This window comes from Parus major, chromosome 1, assembly GCF_001522545.3.
Source record: "Parus major isolate Abel chromosome 1, Parus_major1.1, whole genome shotgun sequence".
NCBI classification, from domain to species: domain Eukaryota; kingdom Metazoa; phylum Chordata; class Aves; order Passeriformes; family Paridae; genus Parus; species Parus major.
In genome coordinates this window covers 810,754-817,484 of record NC_031768.1, presented here as the reverse complement: position 1 = coordinate 817,484, position 6,731 = coordinate 810,754, and the positions used below count along the sequence as shown (strand labels likewise).

The window sequence follows — 6,731 nt, the reverse complement described above, 5'->3', positions numbered from 1 at the left end:
CAACACAACCAGGATAACCAACACAACCAGGATAATCAACACCGGGATAAACAACACCGGGATCAACAACACAACCAGGATAACCAACACCGGGATCAACAACACCGGGATAACCAACACAGGGATAACCAACACCGGGATCAACAACACCGGGATCAACAACACAACCAGGATAACCAACACTGGGATAACCAACACAACCAGGATAACCAACACAACCAGGATAACCAACACAACCAGGATAAACAACACAACCAGGATAAACAACACCGGGATAACCAACACCGGGATAACCAACACAGGGATAAACAACACCGGGATCAACAACACCGGGATCAACAACACCACCAGGATAACCAACACCCCGGGATAACCAACACCCCAGGATAATCAACACTGGGATAACCAACACCGGGATAACCAACACCCTGGGATAAACAACACAGGGATAAACAACACCCTGGGATAAACAACACAGGGAGAACCAACACCCTGGGATAACCAATACCACCAGGATAAACAACACCGGGATAACCAACACAGGGATAATCAACACAGGGATAAACAACACAGGGATAAACAACACAGGGATAAACAACACAGGGATAAACAACACCCCAGGATAACCAACACTGGGATAACTAACATCCCGGGATAACCAACACCCCAAAATAAACAACACCCCAGGATAAACAACACCCCAGGATCAACAGCCCCTCCCAGATAAACAGCCCGAGGACAAATCCAACCCACAGTTAAAGCCTGAAATTATTATTCTCCTTAACTTTAATGAATATCACCCCTTTTCGTGCTGTTTCTCACCAGTGCAGTCAGTGTTATGTCCTTATAAATCATCCTGCAACTGCCAGAACAAAGAATGACACCCTCAGGATTATTATATTTCCTAGCCTGACAAAGATTTTATAATTCATGGGAAGAAATTTTCAAGTCTTGACAAAAGTGGTTAAAGGAGCATAAAACCAGCAGCACTCCACTAATTATAACATGAGCCAGGAATGCAAATTAAGGGCAAATAAAAACACAGAGGTGAAAATTGGATCAATAATTAGGTTTTCAGCAGCTCTTTTTTAATTAACACATATCCACATCTCAGTAAAGAAAGAGATTTACAGAGACATTTAAAATGTCCTGGCCAAAAACAGAGGCACAGACTTGAAGCAGTAATTATTTATCCTCAATTGTTTATCCTCTTTCAGGCCAGTCTGACATTTTTTAAAGTAAATCTATCTTCAAAGCAGCTATTCTTACCTATATATTGGAAAAGAAGAGCTATTTTTTTAAAATCCAAAATCCCAGGATGGTTTGGGTTTGGAAGGACCTTAAAGCCCGTCTCATTCCCCCCCTGCCATGGGCAGGGAACCTGCCACGATCCCAGGTTGCTCAGAATTTCAGTAATTTTATATCAGAAATGGTTTTCAATATTTACTTGTCAGGAAAGTGCCATAAAATGTGCATAGAAAAGAACTGGGATGTGGAACTACTGAAGGAAACCAAGCAACTATTTAAGAACAAATCTTAAATTATTTCATCTGGGGATTAAACTTCTAGCCAAGAAATGTGGGTTAATGAACAATGAGAAATTAGTTAAAAGTTATGCTGAAAATTCCCTCAAATCCTCTGTGTGTGGCTATAACTACAGAAACCAAACAAACCACAGACTAAATAAATCTAAATTCTGTTTCTAAGTGTGCCAATAAACCTTCTGCAAGAACCCTTCTGCTGATTCATCATTAGCAGCAAGCTCTGTGTTCCTTGTGTTATAAATAATCTGATTTCTCACAGGAATGAGACAACTGACTCCCATCCCAAGAATTCATCTTCCCACCCTGCTTTTCCTGCCTTTCCCTGGAAGCTTCACGGGCAGGATGAAGCAGCCCAGCAATGCCTGGAAGGAGCCAGAGCAGACTCAGCCATTCCTGGCTCCCAGGTGTTGGAGTCTGGGATACAGAGTGTGTGCCCTTGTTTTTGATACTTAGTTCTAAGATCCAGAAAAACACTGAATTTCATATAATATGAAATTCATGAGCGTGTTTTCATGGTGATACATGTAAACCACTGTTAAAGTTAGATAGAAAAACTAGAAGTGTGAGTGTGTAAATTAGAAAGTTTTCTTAAGTCACTGAGTGAAAAAGTTAGTTTAGAGAACAGGAGACAAGATGGAGGATTTAGGGTGTTGTCTCTTGTCCTTCTTTCTTCTTCATGTTCTTCTCCTAGAGGTTTTTAGGTAATAGTAATTGATTGGTTAGAAAATGTCACAGTGCAGCACATAGGTGAAGAGTTATTGGGTCATTAAGAAAAATAATATACATGTTTATTGTTAATTGGGTAAAAAATAGGTATAAAGATAAAAGAACTGTGTATTTGGGGACCATTTTGTGCTTCAGACATGAAGTGAGCCACAAGGCCTTGTTGTACCATCAGAAAAAAGAAATGTACCAGATTGCAATGATTTAGACTTGTGCAATCAGTCTGGAGAGACCTGCCAAGTTTTGTGATGACCTTTTAATAAACACCAGAAACAAGATTCTAACGAGCTGGGGAGTTTTCTTCAAATCATAAGAACTGAGATAAGTAGAGCTCCCCATAAGGGAGAATCCCAAAAGAATTCAGTCCAAAAGAGACTAAGAAATCCAGGAAGAAAAAGAAAAATACAGAAGAAATGCAGCAAAATCAGAGAAACAGAAAAAGGATTTTTTAGAGAAAAGTTACACCAGGGAAGTCACTCACCACTGGAATTCTGCTGAAAATGTCACGTTGGGATCGCTCCCGCTGTAATTCCAGCTCAGCGTGAAATTGGTGTTCACCACATGGACCTGCACATTCTCTGGGCTTGGCAGACTGCTCTGGCCTAGGAGAAACATCCAAGTTGATAAATAAAATAAAATAAAATTGTTCACCACATGGACCTGCACATTCTCTGGGCTTGGCAGACTGCTCTGGCCTAGGAGAAACATCCAAGTTGATAAATAAAATAAAATAAAATAAAATAAAATAAAATAAAATAAAGTTAAAATTAAAATAAAATATTAAAATAAAGTATTACAATAAAAAGCAAAATATTAGGATAAAATTAAAGTAAAATATTACAGTTAAATAAAATTTAAACTAAATAAAACATAACAATATTTAACATAAATATCAAATTAGAATAGAAATAAATTAAAATAAAACATTACAATAAAAAGAAAATATTAAGTTAAAATTAAAATAAAATATTACAATAAAGTGTTACAATAAAAAGAAAGTAAAATATTAGGATAAAATTAAAGTAAAATATTACAATAAAATAAAATTTAAACTAAATAAAACAACAATAATTAACATAAATATTAAATTAGAATAGAAATAAAATAAAATAAAACATTATAATAAAAAGAAAAAATTAAGCTAAAATTAGAATAAAATATTAAAATAAAATAAAGTATTACAATAAAAAGCAAATAAAATATTAGGATAAAATGAAAGTAAAACATTACAGTAAAATAAAATTTAAATTAAATAAAACATAATAATTAACAAAAATATTAAATTAGAATAGAAATAAAATAAATAAGATAAAAATTAAAGTAGAACAAAAATAAAATTAATAAAATAAAAATTCAAATGTAAAATTAGATATAAAATTAAAATAGAAAATAAAAATTAATAAAAATACATAAAATAAGTAAAATACAATAAAATATTTTTTAAAAATTTAAATAAAAAATTAAAATTAAATAGTAAATTTAAATAGAATTAAATAAAAATAAATTAAAATTAGAATAAAATAAAGTAAAATAAAAAAAGATAAAGTAAAATACAGTAAAATACACTAAAGTAAAATACACTAAAGTAAAATAAAGTAAAATAAAATAAAATAAAATACACCTCTAGGCCTTGACTTTTTATTTTATCTGAAGTAATTTATTTAAGTAACTTTTTAGTTACTTCCCAATTAAATTAATTTCTAAGCCATATCTGAAAGCCCTGATATTGCTGTTTGAGATCAGTCTGATATTTGTCTGTATGAAGAAGAACTCATAACCAATAAATCTGATTTATCTGGGCAGTCTCTGGGCAATAATGGCTTATCCTGAACCTGATCCTGGGAGAGGGTCTTCATTGCAAATACTATTTATTTTTCTACACAAGTTCTCTTTCTACAAAGGGAATGTGTGGAAAAGCAGACTGACAGAATTCTGCAAAATCCTTTTGGAGAATTAAGTGGGATCCACAGGCTGCAGATTTTGGGAAATTACTCCTGAAAGCACAAAAACATGAAAGCCAAATAATTCAATAAAACCTTGTGGCTCTCATTACAGAATTTATTCCCACAAGGCAGGTATTTGTTGCTCTTCTAATAGACTAAAACAAACCCAAAGAATGCCAAAGGACATTTGCTCAGAAAATGAGAAAACAAAGGAAAAACCAGGATTTTTTTCCCAGCTATTTATCCAACAGATGGCTACAACTCAGCCAAAAACCTTGTGACATGGGCCCCACAGACTCCAACTGATAAAAATACTATTACATTTCAATTATTATAGTATTTTTGTTTGCTTTGGCTAGAAATTCAAATGTTTAGTGTATCTTTCCCATCTTTTTAAATCCTTCATTTATACAGAGCATGAGGCTTTCCAATACTCCTTGTTAAACCTCAGCTGCTCCTGTGGGAGCAGGAGGAAAATCTTGTCCAGATCCATGTTCTCAGCAGAGATTTTCTCCCCAATTCCAAGCACAGGGTGGTAGGAGACACCCAGTTCGTGTTTTAAGCCAGACCAGTGTTTTATACAGCTGGGAAATTTCCCAGGAAAATCACCTTCAACACAACTCATAACCAAGAGAAAGCTGAATGGCAGCAGCAATTCTTTAAGTTTTCCTTTCAAGCCAAATTTCCAGCTTCCTGAAAGAATTTTATTGCTCTTTTTTGTGTTCCTTCCAAATGGTTCAACTTGCTTGATGTTAAAAAAAAAAAAAAAATCACAATAAACTGGCTGAGATTAATTAATGGAAATCTCATTTATATGAGACATGACCTAATCTTTTCTTTCTAATTAGCACTGCTGTGCCCTGATACTTTTGGGGTTTTCTAAAAACACCCAGCAAAACAATGCCATGTAATTTATGTGTAGAAGTTTTCTTTTTTGCAGGTCTGATATTTTAACCCTCCTCTCTTTGCCCTGAACATTTTCCAATTCAATACCACTGCACTTGTTTCCTGGAATATTGATCCAGTTTCTCAGGCTGCTTCTGGATCCTCCACCCTACAGACAGGAATATGTGATTTAGCCATCCACCCTTTCAGGTATTTCCCTATTTTCAATGAGTTTTGTGCTTGCTTCCCTAAATTAATTCCACAATTAATAACTCAGAGATGTTTAATCAGCAGAGAAATTTTGTGGTTTAGGTAGTAACTTGATATGCAAGGAAAAAACCTAAGAATCGAGATTTATTCCTGGATTATTTTATTAATGATGAAAAGGCAGGCATTTAAAATTAACTCCTGTTTGTTCACACGACCATGATGGCACTTGGTTCTGAGAAACCATTATAAGGGATTAGAATTCTGTGGAAAGAAGAAATTAAAAACCAGAGATGCTTTTAGCACATCTGCCTATCTCCTTCCCCTGTCAAATCCCAATAAACTAAAACAACCCAAACTGTTCTAAGAACAGAAAAATCACTGCTTTGTTGACCAGATGTTCAGCAATAATGTCAGTAAACGATGGCTGAAAATAATAAGGCCTACATAACAAAATCGATTCAACAACGGGAGAAAGCAAGAAATGGCAACAGAACAAACCCCACGGTCAGGGGAAATCCCAGGAGGAGCACATGATGCTCGATGCTTACGACACCCCTGGCTGCAGGAACCAGCGGAAAATATCAGCCAACATTTCAGCAGAAGGAAGGGGAGGCCCCTTACATGTGACACCAGGAAAGGCTCTGCAGAACCCGGGAGAACTCAGATTTACCCTGGAGGAGCAGCACAGGGACCAGCTGGGCTTGGCACAGGGGAAGGGGAGAGGTCACTGAAGCAGAGCTGTTACTGAGAATTCCAGAGTTCCAATCACCCACCGGTTTGGATCTGGGAGCTCATCCAGTCCCAGCCCCAATGTCCAGCCTGGCCTTGGGCACTGCCAGGGATCCAGGGCCTGCCCACCCTGGCAGGGATCAATTCCTTCCCGATATCCCATCCAGCCCTGCCCTCAGGCAGTCTAAAATCACTATCCCTAGATCTAAAATCCTATACACTCTCTGCCTGTAAAAATAGTCTCTCTGCCCTCCTTTGTAATGCTTCGCAATACTTCCTCTTCGAGAACCAGGTTTTGGGCAATAGTTGTTTTTTTGCTGAGTAAGAACAAAAGATAAGGCACAAGCTCCCGCCCTGCCAGCCAAAACCCTCATCCTGCCATTCTCTTATTTCCTCATTCATCCTTTAGGCTCTGCCAGACTGTGCTTTCCAAGCCAAACAACGGGAATTCAAAGCTGCAATTCACCGGGAACAGGCGTGAAGAGGAGGGACTGTCCACAGGAGCCTGGGACAGGACCAGGGAACGGCTGCCAGGGGCAGAGGGCAGGGCTGGATCTTGGGATCTTGGGCAGGGATTGTTCCCTGGCAGGGTGGGCAGGGGCTGGGATGGAATTGCCAGAGCAGCTGGGACTGCCCCTGGATCCCTGGCAGTGCCCAAGGCCAGGCTGGACATTGGGAGCTCCTGGGACAGTGGGAG

The 6,731-nt window shown here is 37.4% G+C and overlaps 1 protein-coding gene across 1 annotated transcript in view; it reads right to left on the bottom strand.

The window, feature by feature from the left end:
* Positions 1–2,888, bottom strand: part of IFNAR1 (interferon alpha and beta receptor subunit 1) — a 13,470-nt gene extending 10,582 nt beyond the window's left edge. The window contains exon 1 of the mRNA XM_015616066.3: positions 2,749–2,888. The gene's annotated coding sequence lies outside the window, so the exon portion shown is untranslated. The remainder of the gene's footprint in view (positions 1–2,748) is intronic.
* Positions 2,889–6,731: the final 3,843 nt, after the last annotated feature.